Source organism: Coffea arabica, chromosome 4c (assembly GCF_036785885.1).
Source record: "Coffea arabica cultivar ET-39 chromosome 4c, Coffea Arabica ET-39 HiFi, whole genome shotgun sequence".
Taxonomy (NCBI): Eukaryota; Viridiplantae; Streptophyta; class Magnoliopsida; order Gentianales; family Rubiaceae; genus Coffea; species Coffea arabica.
This window is the reverse complement of record NC_092316.1, coordinates 40,735,929-40,757,257: the sequence shown is the minus strand read 5'-3', so window position 1 is coordinate 40,757,257 and position 21,329 is coordinate 40,735,929.

Sequence of the window (21,329 nt, the reverse complement as noted above, 5' to 3'; positions counted from 1 at the left end):
AGATATAAAGCAATAAAAGGAATAGAGGGGTTGGATCCCTCCCCTCGTGAATAGTGTCCCTAATAGGGTAAGGCAGACTCTACCCTAGGTAAACTACCATGGATGCATGAGGTAATGGCTCACTAATGCATCTAGACTCGATAGGTTTTAGGTCCCCGAGCCTTCAGACTTGGAAACCAAGGGTCATCAATCCCAAGGTTCTTTGTCGGTGGCTCGAGCGATTCCCCAGATATTGCTACGCACACGTCGTGTCACGGCTACATGTCTGACTGAATCTATCAAAAATTCTCAACCTTCGACTAAAAGCTAAAGGTTATTAACCCACAGCTTAAAGCGGAAGATTGAGTGACCCCTCGGATCATGCTATGCACACGTCGTGTCGCGATCACACGTCCAAGTGGATCGCCTAATCCTAATAGGGTGGAGTGGTGTGACAAGCCACTAAAAGAAAAATAAATGAGGGATAAAATAAAGCGTATGCACGTATGCTAGTGCTCCGTTTGGAGGGGAGGGATCGAGAACCAACGCGAGGCTCTAGGGTAATATCCCCCACCCAAATGCAATGCAAAGCGCGGGATCACATAAATAAACCATCCATCCATCACATCAATCGTACGCAAATGGGTAAGGGAGTGAGTTGATACGCGCAAAATGCAAAAAAACCTAAAAAAGGAAAAATACAACCCTAAACATCCAAATGAGATATGTGAAATGGTTAAAAGAAGAAAAAGGTTGACTAAATCAAATTTGCTTGGACTCTCTAAGTCCCCAGTGGAGTCGCCAACTGTCGCTCCCCATTTTTTTATAAAGAAAAAATAAAAGACGAGTTTAGAAAAAAAGACTTTTTGATTCAATTTTTATTGGAAAATGAATTTTTGATTTAAAAAGAAAATGAAAAACATGGGTCTAAATAGGACTTGAAAATGCGACGATTTGACCCAAAATATAGTTTAAAAAGGATTTTTTGAATCAAAAAATGGAGTCGCCACTTGGTATAGATTTAAGGTGTACCAAGTCACCTAAAAATGAATTTTTAAAGAAAAAGTAGAAAAATCCTTTTTAAACGATTCCAAGTCTACGAAAATCAGAGAAATAGATTCGAGAGTCACATTTGAAGAAAGGGAAGGCAAGGATAAGAATCCAAGGCACCCTTTCAACCTAACCAAAGCTAGTTGCGTGATTTAGTCAAAGATTTTCTCATTTTAACCTAAAGATTTATCACATTTGGAAGTACTATATGAATGCAAACCCTAGACCTAGGAGGGTATCGGAGGGCCGAAATGTATCTTCAAAACTTACTTGGTACCAATCCCATTAATTGTGACGCCCAATAAAGACTCTTTGAAGAGATCGCGAATAATACAAGTCACGAGACTCGAAAGAAAGAAAATAATAATAATATACAAATGTGTATGACCTAAAGGAATGCATCATGTCGGGTGCGGGGGACTTATACTCGTGACTTCAATGTTCCCTTTAATCGAGGGAATACGAGCGTGCTAAGGCTAGAGAAGCCAAACTCGTCCATATCCCATATCCAAGGGGTTTTTCCTAGTCTAGTCAAGCAAATGTACTAATCCTAGATCTAATACTTTGATGAAATGCAAGTCTAATGTCATGTTTCATACAGAGGAGTAAGGAATATACATATAAGGAAAAATATGGGAGAAGGGATATATGTATAAGGAGGAATATCATGATAAAAGACCCTAAAAAGTGAAAATATGCATGAGATGAAATGATAATCATACAAACATGATCTAGCGAGGGAGGTCCCTAAGGGTCTAGCATTGGACTAGCCCATGTCTATGGATTTTCACTAGTGTTGGACTAGTGAAAAATCGGAATAAAGAGCCACAACTAGCGTTGGACTAGTGTGGATTCGGAAAAGGGGGCCACAACTAGCATTGGACTAACGTGGTGACGTCACACATCAGTTACAATCAAATAAATCATGTAAGATCTAATAAAGCATGTAAACACATAAATCACGTATAGCACATAACATATAAGCATGATATCTAAATGCAAGACCCTAAGAAAACGGATAACACATAACACATAAGCATACAAAACATACCAAGCAAATAAGCAAACAAGCCCTAACTATTACATTGGGGGTAGCCCTACTACAATCTAAAAAGGGGGAAATAAATAAATAAATAAAATAAACCTAACTATTACAACTTAGCATGTAAATGCCTTTTAAAGAAATACAAATTAAATTAAAACAAATATACAAAACTAAAACAAATAAAGTAACTAAATGAAATAAATAGAATGAGAATATTCAAAAAGCATGCAATTTCACACCAACTTCACATAGGGACACATAGGGTCAAGTAAAATCAAATAAGGGATAGAGTGTACCTCCCTTGAGATGGCAATCAAATGAAGTCAAAAATTAGCTTAAAAACAATAAAAGGGTCAAGGCACCAATTCAATGGTAAAATATAAACAAAGGCACAAAAATAAGTTAAACCAACAAATCACCAAATTCCTCCCAATTTCAACTTAAATGAAATCAAATAATGCATAATTTCAAAGAAGGTAAATTATTGACCAAATTTCTAAAGTAGAAGAACTTTCAAGGACCCAATTGCAAATATTAATCAATCATTCGAGTCCAATTAAAACATTTTGAGGACTTCAAAGATCCAAGAGTAATAAAAGGTCAAGTAATGGTTCAAAATGTATTTACTCTAGGACCTAGTTGTGTAACAGCCCCACTTTCCCCTAAGGCGAACCAAAGGGGTTAGCAGACTGCCTGCCCAGCTCTCGCCAGGACTACGGATTAGTTCACGTCGATCTAATACGTTCCGGAACTTACCGACGCGCGCAACCAAGTCAAAATCACAAATAAAAAAAATGACGAAAATCGAAGCCGATGATGAACAGTACCGGCCACGTCAGAATCCAGATACTAGGCCGAGAGTAGCCAAAATTTTTCTTTTGCCGTTTGAAAGACGAGTTGATCCGAAATTCAACCAAATATCAACCAAACATACACACATTGAAACGTAACATTTTCAAGCCAAAGCGGCATATCAAAAACCATTCATTACGAATATACATGTTCGGTTTGCCAATCAAAAGAAAGTGAACCCAATACACATTAGGGTTCCATTCAAAGAGCTATTCAAAAGATACATTTACATGAGCTCAACTTGCTAGTACAACCTTTCCAAAAGTGATCATTTTCCTGTAAGGAAAACAAATGGAACGGAATGAGCTTAAGCTCAGTGAGTTACTACCACATAAGCAACAAAGATCACATAAGCATAATCTTTCATTTCAAGTACACAATTAAGAAGTAAAACAAGTCGGTAAAAGGATACGGACGGCTCTCAAGAGCCCATTTCCACGCTTACATTCTTGATCCAATCTCAGTGACTCTCCGTCAACGTTTATGAGTACCAACCGTAGACCTCACTTCACTCCATTCCTTCCACCAAACATACCCCAACCGGGCCCGCACTCCAATCAGTCATTTTGGTAATACTCGAGTATACCGGAACCAAGAGTCTCATTACTACAAGATTCCCCAGTACAGTCCCCGTGGCACGTCAATATTCACGACCAAGCCCTCGCCGGCTCGATCCAATTGACTACCAAACGGGGTTGAGCTCAGTGATACAGTAAAGCCGTTGGACATTCGTCCAAACGACACCAAATCAGTTTTCCATAAATGGAATTCAGTATCTCATATAACAAGTGCAGTATTTCAGTAAAACAATTAGTAGCCATGAATGGAATCACAAGGGGTGAAGGCGGTCAAGTACACCCTCACCTCAATCACTTCCAATAACCAAATAAGCCTTCAAGGCATCAAATTCACATATAACAAAGCCACATTGTAACATTTAAGTGAGTAGTATACTCACCAATCAATTAAGTGCTATTTCATGCACTTCCGTCAGGAGAATGTGGTGAACCACCGTCACGTCCTAGAACACGTAAGCAAGTACAATGAGACTCGATAACGAGTCATAAAGGAATGCCAATCACAACCCCAATAGGGTTTTGCAAACATATACAAGCATTATAGCAAACCAGAAAATCAGGAAATGTAACTCATTTGACCCAACAACAAAAACAGTTTTGGCCTCCTAATGCGGTAATGGCACAAAATGCGCTACGCTTATCGGATGAGGGTGTAAAACCCACCATCTCGAAGCTAAAAGACAGGGATACAATAATGTATAAGGCCACTCAGTCCAAATCCTAGCACAACTAGGTCAAAATGCAGAATACCAAACCAGAACCGTAATTGCAGGTTTACAAATCACACTATGCTGTAATTCGTACAACTCAGTCTATACAAGTCCAAATGCATTGATTCCAAAGGCATAATGTAGCTAAGACATCCAGCTACATTTCATCAGAAGACACCAACATCCAAATCCAAAGCAATTCCAGTCAAAATAGCCAAATACAAGTGCAGTTCTGCCATCCTGATCAACCCAGAACAGCAACAGTAAAATCGACATATCTCACTCCACACTACTCCAAATGACCTAAAATTTTACAGGCACCTCAAACTCATCAATACCTACAACTTTCATGTTTTGAGAAAATGCCAATTCGGCCTCTAACCCTATGATCCAAAACCAGACAGAAAAGGGGATTTTGAAACCCTAACATTTCACATTTCAATCCAAATCCAAAATTGGTTGCAATTATCAACAATTCACATCCACTAGAGTCATAACCCCTCATTATCAACCATCATAAACAACCACAACACCATGATCACATTAAACCAGAAAATTCCTCAAAAAAATAAAAACTTCACCAATTCATCACAAATCAAGAAATAATTCACATAATCCATCACTTTAGCTTCCACTAGGCACCAATTAACCATCATTAAGTATAGGAGGGAGTTCATATACCACTTACCAAGTAAACAAGAGAGAGGGAGTTGTAGGACACCTTAGCTCTCCAAGAAAACTTCACTAATCAACTTACTAGCACCTAATGGAAGGATAATATGGAGTAGAAACTAATTTAGGTAAGTGGTTTGGATGATTTGTGCTAGTTGGGAGCTTGAAAATTGAAGAAATCCTCTTCCTTCTTGAGCTTAAGAGAGCCGGCCATGGAGGAGTAAAAATGAGTGAATTTTGAGCAATTTTTAAGATATTTAACCTTTTGGCCAAAAAAAGTCAAAAATTGGAATAGTAACTCTTAAATCCTATCCAATGATACCATGGCACTTGGCACCTCATTAATGCATTCCTATCCTTTCTTTTCTCTCTCACATCAATCATTTCACACACTCTACTTATCTCTTAACACCCGATAAATTTTACACAGTATCCGGAATTTAACCTAATTGGCCGAATTTTTCCGAACTTTTCGCACTAGTGGGTCCCACGTCCATAATATATTCTTAATTTTCTAAAAACTCTCCAATACTAGAAAAAATTATCTAAAAACTATAATTATTCATAAAATCCACCAAGAAATATTTCTAAGCCAGAAAATGCAGAAAACATACAATTAAGGGGAAATAAACCCTAGGAAAATATTAGGGAAATACGGGTTCTCACACTCTCTCCCCCTTAAAAGAATTTTGTCCTCGAAATTCCTTATCATTGATTACTCCGGGATTAAATTGAGCACTATACTTAGCTAACAGATCGGTACCCCTTCACTGGTCAGGTTCAGTAAATTATTACCTTCCACGTCCTCTAAGGGGTCAAAGACTTGATGTTGTTCTAAGGAGTACACCCGAGAGGACACTTTCGATCCATCCTTGTCCCCCTTCGGCTGGGCAGGGTTGGTCGTAGTTGGTGGCAGAGTCCCTTGCCGCTCGCGCAGGCGAGCTGGACAGTTAGCAATTTGATGTTCGGCACTCCCATAGAGCAAGCATTTTCCTCCTTTCCTCCAGCAATTGTCCTCCGAGTGGTTTAATTTTCCGCAATACCCGCAGGGTCCGCGTGCTACAGAAACCGAGCCTCCTCTTGACGGGCTCTCTTGTGACACTCCCGTCATCCTTACTCCTCCTGTTCCTCGTCCAAACTTGGGAGGGGTACTTTCATCCTCCTGCCCCGAACTACTTCCAGAAAATCCTCTCTTTTTTGCCTGAAAGGTTTTCACCTGGAGCCTAGCATTCTCTACTCGTTGTGCCTTCTCCACTGCTTCGCTGAAGGCGTTAATTTGGGCTGCCGCGAGGTCCTTCTGGATTTCTACGTTCAGCCCCTGGACAAATCGCCGTATTCTTCGTTGCTCGGTCATGATGAGTTCGGGCGCGAATTTAGATAGGCGGGTGAATTGGCTCTCATATTCCGCCACAGTTTGAGCTCCTTGGCGAAGTCGAATGAACTCGTCTTCCTTCCTCTCCTGAACTAGAGGAGGGAAAAACTTCGCATTGAACTCTCTGATGAAGTTCACCCAAGTCCTAGGTGTCTGTTCTCGTTCCTACTTCTGCCGAATTACGTTCCACCAGGAACGGGCTGCCCCCTCAAGCTGAAACACGGCAAAAGTCACCTGCCGTTCGTCAGGGTAGTGTAAGGCTGCAAATATATCCACCATCTTTTCAAGCCATCTTTCGGCAACGTCTGGGTCGGGTCCCCCAACAAATTTTGGCGGAGCGAACTTTTGAAAGCGTTCAAGAGCTCTATCTTCGCTCTCGATATGGTTACCAGGGTTTTCGGGGTTAGGGTTTGGGTTTTGGCCCGGTTGCTGCACCACTTGTGCGAGCAAGTCTGTCATTTGCTGCATAGCAGCAGCTATTTGTACATTAGGGTTTACTTGCGATTCCAAATTGGGTCCAGTAGAGGTTTCCCCCATACCCCTAACCGGTGTGGGTTGCCTACCCCTACGTCCATGGCCTCGACCACTTTGGGTGCCTTCCATCAATCTAAGTCAATCTAGGTCATCAAATAAATACACTGTTAAAGGGCACCTAACCCTTCCTTCCGTAGCACCAGACAGGAACAATGAAACAGGAATAAGTAACTCAAAAAGAGCATTTAAACACATAACACGTATACATAGATCACATAATCAGGTTAAGCAATTATACGGAACAGTCAGTCAAGTACATACGAAGTCATTTCATGAAACAAAAGGGTCCTCCAAAAGTACTATAGACACCTAGGTCACAAGTACAAAAGAACTCATGAAAAGCTTTTCCCTTTCTAGGGTTTCGTCCAAATATTTATATCTTAATCAAGGTCGATCACGCTTAACCACACCCGAACAAACCACACGAAATTCCAAAGAATCGCCTTTCTAGTTCACCAAATCCTTTCTAACCTAGGCCCTCATATCTTTCGTATCCGGGTGCAAGAATCTCGTCTAAGATAATTCACATCTCGAGCCGGCCGGTCCCAAGAGTAAACCATCCTTATTAAAGATTCCTACCCGACATACATACCTAACTTCCTCGAGTCCCATGATAATGATTCGTATACTTATAAATTGCCCGGTTCATAACTTATGCTCAAACGAGCACTTGGACATATTCATGAAATTAGGACCACAACACCACTTGGCCCAGTCTCACTCCGCGCAGAGACCACGCGAAGTGGCTCTTATACCACTTGTAACAGCCCCACTTTCCCCTAAGGCGAACCAAAGGGGTTAGCGGACTGCCTGCCCAGCTCTCGCCAGGACTACGGATTAGTTCACGTCGATCTAATACATTCCGGAACTTACCGACGCGCGCAACCAAGTCAAAATCACAAATAAAAAAAATGACGAAAATCGAAGCCGATGATGAACAGTACCGGCCACGTCAGAATCCAGATACTAGGCCGAGAGTAGCCAAAATTTTTCTTTTGCCGTTTGAAAGACGAGTTGATCCGAAATTCAACCAAATATCAACCAAACATACACACATTGAAACGTAACATTTTCAAGCCAAAGCGGCATATCAAAAACCATTCATTACGAATATACATGTTCGGTTTGCCAATCAAAAGAAAGTGAACCCAATAAACATTAGGGTTCCATTCAAAGAGCTATTCAAAAGATACATTTACATGAGCTCAACTTGCTAGTACAACCTTTCCAAAAGTGATCATTTTCCTGTAAGGAAAACAAATGGAACGGAATGAGCTTAAGCCCAGTGAGTTACTACCACATAAGCAACAAAGATCACATAAGCATAATCTTTCATTTCAAGTACACAATTAAGAAGTAAAACAAGTCGGTAAAAGGATATGGATGGCTCTCAAGAGCCCATTTCCACGCTTACATTCTTGATCCAATCTCATTGACTCTCCGTCAATGTTTATGAGTACCAACCGTAGACCTCACTTCACTCCATTCCTTCCACCAAACATACCCCAACCGGGCCCGCACTCCAATCAGTCATTTTGGTAATACTTGAGTATACCGGAACCAAGAGTCTCATTACTACAAGATTCCCCAGTACAGTCCCCGTGGCACGTCAATATTCACGACCAAGCCCTCGCCGGCTCGATCCAATTGACTACCAAACGGGGTTGAGCTCAGTGATACAGTAAAGCCGTTGGACATTCGTCCAAACGACACCAAATCAGTTTTCCATAAATGGAATTCAGTATCTCATATAACAAGTGCAGTATTTCAGTAAAACAATTAGTAGCCATGAATGGAATCACAAGGGGTGAGGGCGGTCAAGTACACCCTCACCTCAATCACTTCCAATAACCAAATAAGCCTTCAAGGCATCAAATTCACATATAACAAAGCCACATTGTAACATTTAAGTGAGTAATATACTCACCAATCAATTAAGTGCTATTTCATGCACTTCCGTCAGGAGAATGTCGTGAACCACCGTCACGTCCTAGAACACGTAAGCAAGTACAATGAGACTCGATAACGAGTCATAAAGGAATGCCAATCACAACCCCAATAGGGTTTTGCAAACATATACAAGCATTATAGCAAACCAGAAAATCAGGAAATGTAACTCATTTGACCCAACAACAAAAACAGTTTTGGCCTCCTAATGCGGTAATGGCACAAAATGCGCTACGCTTATCGGATGAGGGTGTAAAACCCACCATCTCGAAGCTAAAAGACAGGGCTACAACAATGTATAAGGCCACTCAGTCCAAATCCTAGCACAACTAGGTCAAAAATGCAGAATACCAAACCAGAACCGTAATTGCAGGTTTACAAGTCACACTATGCTGTAATTCGTACAACTCAGACTATACAAGTCCAAATGCATTGATTGCAAAGGCATATGGTAGCTAAGAAATCCAGCTACATTTCATCAGAAGACACCAACATCCAAATCCAAAGCAATTCCAGTCAAAATAGCCAAATACAAGTGCAGTTCTGCCATCCTGATCAACCCAGAACAGCAACAGTAAAATCGACATATCTCACTCCACACTACTCCAAATGACCTGAAATTTTACAGGCACCTCAAACTCATCAATACCTACAACTTTCATGTTTTGAGCAAATGCCAATTCGGCCTCTAACCCTATGATCCAAAACCAGACAGAAAAGGGGATTTTGAAACCCTAACATTTCACATTTCAATCCAAATCCAAAATTGGTTGCAATTATCAACAATTCACATCCACTAGAGTCATAACCCCTCATTATCAACCATCATAAACAACCACAACACCATGATCACATTAAACCAGAAAATTCCTCAAAAAAATAAAAACTTCACCAATTCATCACAAATCAAGAAATAATTCACATAATCCATCACTTTAGCTTCCACTAGGCACCAATTAACCATCATTAAGTATAGGAGGGAGTTCATATACCACTTACCAAGTAAACAAGAGAGAGGGAGTTGTAGGACACCTTAGCTCTCCAAGAAAACTTCACTAATCAACTTACTAGCACCTAATGGAAGGATAATATGGAGTAGAAACTAATTTAGGTAAGTGGTTTGGATGATTTGTGCTAGTTGGGAGCTTGAAAATTGAAGAAATCCTCTTCCTTCTTGAGCTTAAGAGAGCCGGCCATGGAGGAGTAAAAATGAGTGAATTTTGAGCAATTTTTAAGATATTTAACCTTTTGGCCAAAAAAAGTCAAAAATTGGAATAGTAACTCTTAAATCCTATCCAATGATACCATGGCACTTGGCACCTCATTAATGCATTCCTATCCTTTCTTTTCTCTCTCACATCAATCATTTCACACACTCTACTTATCTCTTAACACCCGATAAATTTTACACAGTATCCGGAATTTAACCTAATTGGCCGAATTTTTCCGAACTTTTCGCACTAGTGGGTCCCACGTCTATAATATATTCTTAATTTTCTAAAAACTCTCCAATACTAGAAAAATTATCTAAAAACTATAATTATTCATAAAATCCACCAAGAAATATTCCTAAGCCAGAAAATGCAGAAAACATGCAATTAAGGGGAAATGAACCCTAGGAAAATATTAGGGAAATACGGGTTCTCACAAGTTGCAAGAAATTGGAGCATAATTGGGCCTGTGTAGCATAGATTGAAGCTAAGGGGAGTAAAGTGCTAAATTCAGAAGTTATTTTTCATGCAAAAACATGCAGCTACGTAAAGGCTTAAACTTCTGCAACTAAAATATGAAACATGCTCCCTTTTGTTTCCAAGTTTGCTGCAATTTTCCAGCCGCAGCTCTCTATTCATTTCATCATGCAAATAGGTTCACCAAATACCAAGACTTCACCTATCAACTACCAACTAAATGAGATGCGAACTCTTATTGCAAAATTGTAACAAAGCATTTGAGTTGGCCAACATCAAAAGAAAAAGGGAGAAATGCAGCAGCAAGCTCAAGAAATGACATGCATCAAAAAGGCACTACAAGCATCAGAAACTCCATGATGCAAAGGAAATTAAAATCACAGCGGAGAAAAATATAAACTCGTGGCAAACATGTTCATGACGCACTAGCCGAAGACCAAGGAGATCATGAGCTTCAAAACTTAAACTAGCAAAGGGAAACACAGAGTTTTGTCCACACCGCTGCAACAGGCTAAGAACTTCAGGCCTATTGCAGTAGATTTTTATGCCCATAGTTCAGCCACGTGAAATCTAAAAGCCAAACAAGAGGATCATCAAATGTTTTAATGGCCCTCAAGCCGAAAGTTCAAGCAAACTGAAATTTCTTATGGCAAACTCACATTCAGTAAGACTGCTACAATACTTTTACGCAGCTTCATCTTTTATACAACCGAGAGGTATTCATGCATAGCAATTCAAGAAAGTCATAACAGATTTGATATTCAACCAAATGCAAGAACTTGGGATAAGGGGAAAAGGAAGATAAAACCATGGAATGCTAAGATCATTTGCTGAAACTTCGAATCAGACTTCCAAGAAAAGGAAAAAAAATGAACCCAAAACGAAACAATGAGCACAGATGGCCTTTACTGCTAAGCTCTCAAACATTCTCACGACATCTCAGCCAAACAATAGAGAAATCAAACATTTTAAGCAAGCCGACACTTCAGCAAACCAAGGCTCTGTTCATGTTGCTGCTACAAACCGAAAGCCTCAAGCTTGTTGCAGCAAATTCTAAAACTGATTCCTAAGGGTTCTAACAGCCGAATAAAGGATATGCAGACTATTGTTGACCGAAACAAAAGCAACACATTAAGGACGCATGGGGAAGAGCAGTTGGTTTCTATTTCTGATGAAGTCTATGGAAGTATTATCATCAAACATTCCAGACAACAGCCGTGACAAGGATCCGCCGTCTCCCAAGATGCACAAACAAGGAAGGAAGATAAACTCACAGCAAGTTGGCAACAAATCTATTTCACATCTAGATGAAGGCCTAATGACGAGGGAAAGGGGAACAGAAGGTTACCTTCACTCCCTTGAATAGCGGAAAAACAAAAAAGCGCTTGGATGGAAGTTTGACGAGCTTCAGCGCAGGCCAAACGAAGCTAGGAAAAGTTTCACCTTTTGCTGCGACTGCCTTCCAGATTCTGCACCACCTCTCTGCTTGTTTCATTCTTGGCCAAAAGCTTCTCCCTTTCTCTGTTACTCTCTTTCTTTTATCCAGCCGTCAACCCCCTCTTAAAACCCCTAGCCGTCCCTCTTCTTTTCTTTTCGGTTTCAGCCCTCCCTTTTTCCCTTAGCCTTTTTCTAGCCGTCAACAGAACCCTTCTTTCTCTTGCTTCCTCTTTTCTAATACCCTAGCCGCCCCTCCTATCCTTCCCCCTTTGCTGGTTTTTCCTTTTTCCTTTTTCTTTTCTTTTCAAATCAACAACCTACAAGTGTCTCAATCTCCCCCTCCCTAAGTGATGTGTTGTCCCAATATAAAAAGGACACTTGTCCTATTGTATATTCTCCACTTGTCTAGCATACAAATTTCCACCTATTTCACACATTTCCCTTATTATATTTTTCGCATATTTTCTCCTTTTTTCCTCTTTTTCCTTTTTCCGATAAAGTTTAATACTAAAAACTTTAAAATAAAAGTTGAAATACTAATGAGCAAAATGGATAATAAAATAAAATAAAAACCCTAGAATTGAAACAAATAAAGCAAAAAATTAAATTAATTAAACCAATAAAATTAAAGAATCAAAAATTTGGTGTCTACAATTCCACCATGCGCGAGTTGGCCCTTCAAACTGAAATACTACAAAGCTCACTTGTCTCTGTTCAGTGTAGTTCAAAGCTGTGAATATATTCACCATGGCCTCTAACCACTGTTCAGCGATGTCCGAGTCAGGCCCTCCGGCAAATTTTGGAGGTGCAAACTTTTGAAACCTCTCAAGAGCCCGATCTTATCCTATTTCAGGATTCTGGGGTTGATTTACCGGTATCTGACCTTATTGGTCCACCAACCTTGCTAGAATGTTCGTCATTTGTTGAATGGCCGTCGCCATTTGGTCTCCGGCTTCAACCCTCGGTCCTTGTGCTTGTTTAGCTGAGGTTTCCCTTTCTTCCCTTGGTTCCTGGGCTCGCTTAATCCCACGGCCACGACCACGTCCGCGACTACGTCTCCCGTCCATATTTTTTTCCCCTTTCTTTTTTTCCCAAAAAGTAATTTAATGAATAAATGAAGTAAATTGACTAAAAACAATCCTAATGTATCTAATACACAAATAAACATATACACACATAACATACTGTATATCAAGAAGACAGATGGTCAAATACACACATACATATCAAGTATACACCATATATCTTGTACACATAATGTGACGCCCCCACTTCTCTGTGAGAACCCGTAAAACCCTAATATTTTTCCTAGGGTTTATTTCCCCTTAATTGCATGTTTTCTGCATTTTCTTGCTTGGAAATATTTTCTTAGTGGATTTTATGAGCAATTATAGTTTTAAGATGATTTTTCTAGCATTGGAGAAATTTTAGGAAATTAAGAGTAAATAGTGGACGTGGGACCCACTAGTGCGAAAAGTTCGGAAAAATTCGGCCAATTAGGTTAAATTCCGGATACTGTGTAAAATTTATCGGGTGTTAAGAGATAAGTAGGGTGTGTGAAGTGATTGATGTGAGAGAGAAAAGAAAGATAAGAATGCATTTAATGAGGTGACAAGTGTCATCTTCTCATTGGTTGCCTTTTAAGAATTACTATTCATAATTTTGACTTTTTTGACCAAAGGTTAAATATCCAAAAATAGCACAAAATTCACCATTTTTCTCTCCTTGTTGGCCGGCCACCTTGAGCAAGAAAGGAAGGAGATTTCTTCAATTTTCAAGCTTCTACTTGGTGCAAATCAACCAAAAACATTTGCTTCCATCCATTTCACTCCATAAAATTCTTCCTTCTAGAGCTAGTAAGTTGTTTGGTGAACTTTGTTTGAAGGATTAAGGTGCCCAACATCTTCTTCTCTCTTGGTTCTTGGTAAGTGAAGCTTGAAACACCCTACTACACCTAATGATGCTTATGTTGTGCTTATTAGTGATAAGAGTGCTGAAATTTCTGGTTTTTATCTTGGTTTGAAGTGATTTAGTGAAGTTTTCCATTTTATGATGATTTTTCTGGTTTAATTGGATTATGATGGTGTGGTTGTTTGTGATGATTGGCAATGGACTATAATGACTCTAGTGGGTGTGAAATGTGGCTAAATGCAATCAATTTTGGATTGAGAGTGAAATTTGAAAAGCTAGGGTTCTTAAATCCCCAATTCTGTCCGGTTTTAGATCACTGGGTTAGAGGCCGAATTAGACTTTGCTCAAAACATGACAGTTATAGGTATTGATGTGTTTGAGGTGTCTGTAAAATTTCAGGTCATTTGGATTAGTGTAGAGTGAGATATGACGAAATTACTGTAGCTGTTCTGCTTTGATCAGAATGCGAAAAACTGCGATAGTAATTGGCCATTTTGACTGGAATTGGTTTGGATTTTGGAGTTGGTGTCTTCTGATGAAATGTAGCTGGATGACTTAGCTAACTTATGCCTTTGGAATTTCGGCATTTGGACTTGTATGGACTGAGATAAACCGATTACAGTTTTCTGTGTTTTGCAAACCTGATATGGTAATTCTGGTATAGTATTTGGCATTTTCGACCTAGTTAAGCTAGGAACTGGATTGAGTGACCTTCTACATTGTTGTAGCCCTGTTTCATAGCTTCGAAACGGTGGGTCTTACACCCCCATCCGATAACCGTAGTGAAATTGACGCCATTACCGCATAATAAGTGTAAAACAGTTTTCTATTTGGGGCCAAGACTAAGGCCATTTTCTAAATTTCTGATTTGCTATCATGTTCATTTATGTGTAACAGCCCCACTTTCCCCTAAAGCGAACCAAAGGGGTTAGCGGACTGCCTGCCCAGCTCTCGCCAGGACTACGGATCAGATTAGCGCGATCTAATACCTTTCGGGTCATACAACCGCGTGTAAACAAGTCGAACCCACAAAAATAAATAAAAAAAAAACAAAGTCGGAGTCGGCCATGAAGAGGAACCAACACGTCAAAACCCATCCAAACGTCAAGCAAATATTTACATCTCCCAAGTTAGCATATACAACCCAAAAGGGGCATACCAAAGTGATTCAAAAGTGGATACATGTACGGTTTGCCAAATCCAAAAGAGAAACGGACCCAAAACTATATTTAGGGTTTAAATCAATGAGCTATACAAAAGATATGTCCAACTAGCTCAAGTCGGCAACCGATTATCAAATCCAGTCCAAAAGTATTTATTTTTCCTGTAAGGAAAACAAAAGGAACGGAACGGGGTGAGCTTGCGCTCAATGAGGTACCAAACAGATAGCAATAAAATCATGGCATTTCACATTTAACAAATCAGATACACATGTCAGATGTAAGGCAAAGGAACCAATGATTCAAATCAGAAGGATACGGGTGGCTCTCAGGAGCCAAATTTCCAGCGCAGTATTTGATCCAAACCGGTTGACTCTCCGTCAATGCATATAGAACCAATGCGTCCGTAGACCCCTCTTTACACCGAATTCCGTCCACCAAACACCCCTTTACCGGGCCCGCTCACCGTAACCGAACAGAAATGGTAATACTCGAGTATACCCGGAATCAAGGGTCTCAATACCCAAAATCCCCGAACAGACTACCGTGGTTCGTTATCTAATCGTCCAGGCCCTTGCCGGCCCGACTCGAATAACTTAGCCACAGGATTTGAGCTCATAGGTCACAGAAATCCGAACAGATGCAGACACAGATAACAGATTCAGATACAGATACAGGATAGCAGATTCAGATAGCAGATTCAGACGGCAGATTTAGATAGGCACTCAAAATTGGCATATGAACAGATAGAAGAACGAGTGTTATAAAGTACATCCTCGCCTCCATTTTATCAAAACAGTATTTGGCTTCAATAGTCATAAATCAAGTATTCAGATATTCAAATATTTCACATAATGGGTAGCAGGTAGTGGAACACTCACCGGTTCAACTTCAAAAGTTTTCACTTCAGATTGGCCTTAATCGCCAAGAAACCCTAAAATAATCAAAATAAACCAATTGAAGGTTTTACTTCCAGAATCGAGTAAACAGAATGCACATGTGACTACTAGTCGTATGCCTCGTCAAATAACTACTAATGCAAGGGTGCAAAACATGATTTTCTTCGAAATGAAAAGGTAACATGAAGACTTAGGCGCAAACAACCCAAAAGCCTTTCATTTCCACAAAAAGGCAAATCCAACTTAAAGGAACCAAACGGCCTAGAAAATCGGGCAGCACCTCCCCTAAAAATCTTACTTTTCCAGCCATTAAGGCTTCATTATTTCCTCAAATCAGTCCCAACATTTCATACCAAAGGTCATCTCATTTCCCAAAAGCCGTTCAGTAGGCTCAAAGTAGTACAAGTACAAAAGTTAGCTAGGAAATGACCGGAATGAGAGCGAGCCCTAAAACATGTAAACAAGTACATGGAGACTCGATAACGCGTCATATAGCCATACCAATTATAACCCTAATAGGGTTTCATATGCATAAATAAGCATCATAGGTAACCAGAAATTAAGAAATGGCTTTAACTTAGGCCTTAACAAAAAACGTATTTGACCTCATAATGCGGTAATGACACCACTTTCACTACGGTTATCGGATGGGGGTGCAAGACCCACCGTTTCGAAGCTATGAAACAGGGCTACAACAATGTAGAAGGCCACTTAGTCCAAATCCTAGCACAACTAGGTCGAAAATGCAGAATACCACAACCTGAATCGTAATTGCAGGTTTACAAATCACACAAAACTGTAATCAGTACAACTCGGTCTATACAGGTCCACATGCATTGATTCCAAAGGCATATGGTAGCTAATACATTCAGCTACATTTCATCAGAAGACACCAACAACAAAATCCAAACCAATTCCAGTCAAAATGGCCAATTACTAGTGCAGTTTTCGCATTCTGATCAACCCAGAACAGCAACAGTAAAAACGTCATATCTCCCTCTACACTAATCCAAATGACCTGAAATTTTGTAGGCACCTCAAACACATCAATACCTACAACTTTCATGTTTTGAGCAAAGTCCAATTCGGCCTCTAACCCTATGATCCAAAACCAGACCGAATTAGGGGTTATCAAACCCTAACTTTTCACAATTCACTCCAAACCCAAAATTAGTTGCTATTATCACCAATTCACACCCACATGAGTCATTACCCCTCATTATCAACCATCATAGATGACCACAACATCACATTCATATTAAATCAGAAAATTCCTCAAAAAAATAAAAACTTCACTAAATCACTTCAAATCAAGAAATAAATCACAACTAACATCACTTTAGCCACTACTAAGCATAACTTAAGCATCATTAGGTGTAGGAGGAAGTTTAAGCATCACTTACCAAGTAAACAAGAGAGAGGAAGTTGTAGACCACCTTAGCTCTTCCAAAAACTTCACCAAACAACTCACAAACACTAAGTGAAGAGGTTTTATGGAGTAATTGCAAGATCAAATGGTTGGATGGTTCACCTTGAGCAAGATTGGAGCTAAAACTTGAAGAGTTTCTTGCTTCCTTTTGGAGAGAGAGGGCCGGCCACATGAAGAGAGAAAATGGAGATATTTTGGTGGTTTTTGGATCATTTTTGGTTTATTTAAGTCAATGGTAAGAAAGTCTTAAAGTAAGCCCAATCAAATGGTGACACTTGTCACCCAATTTAATGCAAGTCTATCACTTTGTTTCCTCTCATATCACTCCAAATCTCACTCTCTACTTATCTCTTAACACCCGATAAATTTTACACAGTATCCGAAACTTAACCTTAGTGGCCGAATTTTTCCGAACTTTTCGCGCTAGCGGGTCCCACGTCCGATATACGTTCTTAATTTCTCAAAATCTATTTGATACTAGAAAAATCATCTGAAAATTATATTTACTCATAAAATTAGATTTTAAAATTTTCCAAATAAAGAAAATATGGAAAAACGTGCAATTCAAAGAAAATAAATAAAAACCGAGACATTAAGAAAATCACGGGTCCTCACATTATGCATATAAAACCCTATTGGGGTTGTGTTTAGCATTGTTTGGTGACTCGTTCTCGAGTCTTATTGTATGTGTTACATGTTTTAGGGCGTGACGGTAGCTCACGACGTCTTGGTGACTACGGTGTATGAAACACCACTTTCTCGCTTGGTGAGTATACTACTCACTTAATTGTTACAATGTGGCTTTGTTATATATGAATTTGAAGCCTTGAAGGCTTACTTGGCTATTGGAATTGATAGAGGTGAGGGTGTACTTGATCGCCCTCACCCCCTTGTGATTTCATTCATGACTGTCTACTGTTATACTGAAATACTGCACTGGCTATATGAGTTATTGAATTGCAATCCTGGAAAACTGATTTGGTGTTGTTTGGACGATGTCCAACGACCTCACTGTATTACTGAGCTCAACCTCGTTTGGTGGTCATTTGGATCGAGCCGGCAAGGGCTTGGTCGTGATACGTGACATACCACGGGGACTGTACTGAGGAACCTTGTAGTAATGAGACTCTCGGTTCCGGTATACTCGAGTATTTCCAAAAGCTACTGAATTGGAGTGCGGGCCCGGTTGGGGTATGTTTGGTGGAAGGAATGGAGTGAAGTGAGGTCTACGGTCGGGTATTCTTAAACATTGACGGAGGGTCAATGAGATTGGATCAAGAAAGTAAACGTGGAAATGGGCTCTTGAGAGCCGTCCGTATCCTTTCACTGGTTTGATTTACTTCTTATTTGCATACTTGAACTAAACGGTTATGCTTATGTGATCTTAGCTGCTATGGTGGTTGTATTCTCACTGGGCATATAGCTCACCCCGTTTCTTTTGTTTTCCTTACAGGAATGTGCCCCTTTTGGAATGAATTTTGTTAAATGGTTGCCGAATGAACTAGATGAATGCTTCTTTTGTGTTGGATATAAAATGGGACCCTAAATGTATCATTAGGGCCGTTTTCACTCTTGTTTTGGCAACCCACATATGTAGTGACTTTTGTATCACTTTTAGATGCCATTGTGGCTTGTAAATGGTTAATGTTATGTTGTATATGTATTTCAATGTTTGGTTGGGTTTCGGACGGGTCGGTTACTATTCATGGCCGACTCTGGATTTCATTTCTTTTATTTTGGGTTATTTTGCCCTTTTGCCTTGTTTGCGCGCATTATAAGTTTCAAAACGTGATAGATCGCTTTATACTGCACCGTTAGTCCTGGCGAGAGCTGGGCAGGCAGTCTGCTAACCCCTTTGGTTCGCCTTAGGGGAAAGTGGGGCTGTCACAGGTGGTATCAGAGCTTAGGCTTCAGATCTATGTAGTGTATCCTAAGTTTGAAGTTTAGGATGCCTGACTGTGAGATTAATTTGAATATTATGTGAACGAGGAGCTATTGTATCCTAGTGGGACAAAGAAATTGATTGTTTGAAAATTCCTTATTTGGGACTTGTAGAAAAAAATTGAGGAATTAGATGACTAGTGAAAGATTGGATGAATTTGAATTCTATTATGTTTGTAAGTGTGGAAGGAATTGAGGTGATTCCTAGTACTGGCCATGGCCTCGGATAAAAGGTGAGATGTGATAGTCAAGTTTTATGTGTAATGATTTTGAACTGAGATAAAAGGTACCAAAGGAGTAAAATGCATTTTCCGCCCACATACCTTCTAAAGAAATTATGCTTTGGAATTTTAAAGAAAAACTAGGAGGTACTAGTTTTATTTGCAAGCGATGATTGGAAATAAGATATATACGTTTTAAGTATGTGTAATTTGCCGATTTTAGTCAAAATGTGAATTTGACTTGAAGTTCAAAGTTGAAAATTTGTGAATAACTGATGAGTTGTTGAATTTTGTATATGATGGGTGGTTAAGGTTAAAAGTTTATAAACTAAGTTTTCCCCTTGATTGTATCTTTTCGCACTTGAATTTTTCTATGCTTTACATGAAAACAAATATATCTTGAGTTTTCGAAAGGATGGTGAGCTATTGTAATTATAATGAAAATCCTGAACTTGATAAGTTTCGGATTACTTTATATACTTTACTTATGGTTTCAAATTCTTGACTTTCTAGAAGGGTAAGCTTATCTTTAAGTGTACGGACTGAGGGACTTTGAGATATAGAATGATTGTATTCAAGAGTACGAAGTTAGTGAGCCTATTTGACTTGGTTTCCATTTGACATGTAAGTTAGCAAGTTGTATTTGTTTCTTGGATTTGAACTTGGAGCTTGAAACTTTAATTACAAAACCCTAAGACTGGTTGATTTTGGAGATGATGGTGTTCTGACTGATGGCTTGTTTATTAAAGATTTTGAACTTCGAATGGATAATCTTGGTTCCAGCTTGTGTTATGGATTGATTGGATTTTTGGTTTAGCTATAGCCCTAGGAAGGGTGGTGCACGCTGTGAGGCCTTTTGTATCCTGCTTGTATATATTACTATATTTTGTGGCACTTAATTGCCTATATGCAATATATAACGTATTGGCCTTATTTTGTGACTTTTAATCCGTGCTATAATTTTTGATACCTGTAAAGAATCATGTCCTGCTTATAAACATTTGTGGACTTTGTATATGCATTAAGCTCTTTATGCCTAATGATGTTTTTCCTATGTTTTTCCTGTGCTTATAGATTTCTATTAAGTAGAGCAGCAGGAATGAGAAAAGGGGACCGTGGCCGAGGGCTTAGACAATCCTGTACTTGTGAGACAAATTGATGGACAGTTTCATATAATTTAATGGGTCCCCAGTGCTGAATATGAATTGAGAATAAACCAGAAGGTTAGATTTACCAAGGGATAATGGTTTAACCTAGTCGGGACCTTGGTAAGATTTTCTTGTGCGCAACATATATTACGATTGGTTCTGTGACCATATTTCTATCTTAGGAAGTTTGAACTCCGAAAGCATTTCGTTGGTTTGGTGAGAAACCTTGAACTACCTGAAATCGATTAGACTGAGCTTACTTGAGATTTGAACCTGCTTAGGCTAGTGTGGCCTTACATACCTAATGTGGACTTGAATTTGTGACTGCTTAAAAATGTGAATTGCTGGACAGAGGCTAGACCAGTGTGTTCTTACTCGTACTCATGATCCTTGAAGTTGAACTTGAACTTGCACTTGAACTTGAACTTATGCTCTTATTCGTGCTCATGCACCGTGAACCTGAAGTATTTGGCTCTGCTTTGACCCTACTCTTGAACTCATTCGTACTGGTGTGATTGTAAACCGGCTACTACTCTTCGGTGACGGTTGAACTGAACCTCTCTGGCGAGGCATGCCTGTTGTGTTGTCCAGCACCGCCTGGGACAAATACTTGAACTGAGGCTTTTGGTGAAGTATAGCCGTTGAGCTAGCTTGTTGTGTTGTCCAGCACCACCAGGGCCGACTTTCTGAACTGAAATTCTTTGGTGAAGCGTAGCCGTTGTGCTAGCTTGTTGTGTTGTCCAGCACCACCAATGA